Raw genomic sequence first — 1496 nt, 5'->3', positions numbered from 1 at the left:
CAGGGGAGAGCGCGAACGCAGTCCCCCACTACCACAAATTATGCAGTCAAGTTTCCCACATTTGGGGAAACTGCAGGGGTCAGCACACCCACAGTGCAATGGATGAGCCTCACTCTGGGAAAACCACCTTCGTGATCATGGTATCTCTCCTGCCAGGTAAGTATGAGTTCCTGCTGCCCGGCCGCCGCCCGCCCTCGCTCGCCCCGCACTTATAACACACGGGGCGGACCGCCGCGCCCCCACCGCCGGCCTCGCCCACACCGGCCCCCACTGCCGACAGCTGCCCCGACGCGGCCCCCGGAGACCGTCCCTTCCCCACGCCGAGCTCCCGGTGCCAAAGTCGGGCCCTGCCTGGCAGCCTGCGTCCGCTCCCACAATGCTCTGCTCGCACACAGATCTGCATACCCGCTCACGCGGCTCCGCCCCTCCGCTCGGGCCCCTCCCCCTGCCCGCCTGGGCCGCCGCTCTTGCGTGCTCAGCTCTTTGAGCTCAGATGGGGTGTAGTGCTCAGATCGAGTGCGACAGACCTTAACTTTGCCATGGGAGGGGGCGGAGAAAAAAAAAAGCCGGCGGCAGAGCCAAAAAAAAAAGCCAGAGGCTCCGCCCCCCCCGGCGGCAGTGGCACAGCCCCGTCTCCACCCAACTCTCGACTCCGACCCCCGATACACCCCCAGCTCCCCCATCCCCTCGCTCCTGGGCCTAGCCTGTGCTCCGTGCTCTGCAGCCGAGCCGCACTCCAGGTCCCTCCTGCAGCTCCCGGGCAAGGGGCAAACCAAGCAGCTGGGCCCAGGCCCTCCGGGCAGGAGCGTGTCTGCCCCACGTGTGTCTCCGCCCCCCGCCCACATGGGTCCTGCCAGCTCCGCACTGCCCCCAGCCCCACTGCACTGCCCCGCAGGCTCCAGGGCTGGAGCAGCCTCCATGCTGCGCTCCCGGCCATGGCCATGGCCCGTGTGCAAACCTGGGAGGGAGGAGGATGCCGCCTGCTTGGGGAAGAGGCAGGGCCAGGCAGGGATTTGGGGAGGGATCCAATGGGGCAGTGAGGGGGTGGGGCTGGGGGCAGGGCCAGGGCGGGGATTTGGGGAGGGATCCAATGGGGGAAGGCGGGGGCAGAGTCGGGGGGACGAGTGTCCCTCCGGGCTCTGCCTGTGTGCCGGGGCAGAGGGCAAAACTGTTTGTTTGTCCAGTGTCCCGACCAAACATCGGTCGGGACGCAGGACAAACAAGCAAATATCGGGACAGTCCTGATAAAATCGGGACGTCTGGTCACCCTATGTCAGGCTTCAAGTTGAGAATCATTTCCCCTTCCCGCTCTGTGGGAGGGGAGACTTTTAAACGCGCTCTCTGTGCGACTGCACATGGCTAAGCAAAGAGAACAAACCCCCAATCCCCCCTGTGCTTTCGGGTCCAGTTTTGTGGTGGGAATTCTGTAGCTCAGATGATTTCACACCTGGGCATTGTGATTCTTTACCAGTTTCTCTGGCATTGGGGCAATTTTG

At 64.2% G+C, this 1496-nt stretch overlaps 1 non-coding gene across 1 annotated transcript; it reads right to left on the bottom strand.

The window, feature by feature from the left end:
• On the bottom strand, window positions 1-164 carry LOC123359535. The gene has a single exon (XR_006575881.1). It is a non-coding gene; the product is annotated as a U1 spliceosomal RNA (small nuclear RNA).
• Window positions 165-1496: the final 1332 nt, after the last annotated feature.

Source organism: Mauremys mutica, unplaced genomic scaffold (assembly GCF_020497125.1).
Source record: "Mauremys mutica isolate MM-2020 ecotype Southern unplaced genomic scaffold, ASM2049712v1 Super-Scaffold_100127, whole genome shotgun sequence".
NCBI classification, from domain to species: domain Eukaryota; kingdom Metazoa; phylum Chordata; order Testudines; family Geoemydidae; genus Mauremys; species Mauremys mutica.
The sequence above is the reverse complement of the archived record's forward strand: the minus strand, read 5'-3'. Positions and strand labels throughout refer to the sequence as shown.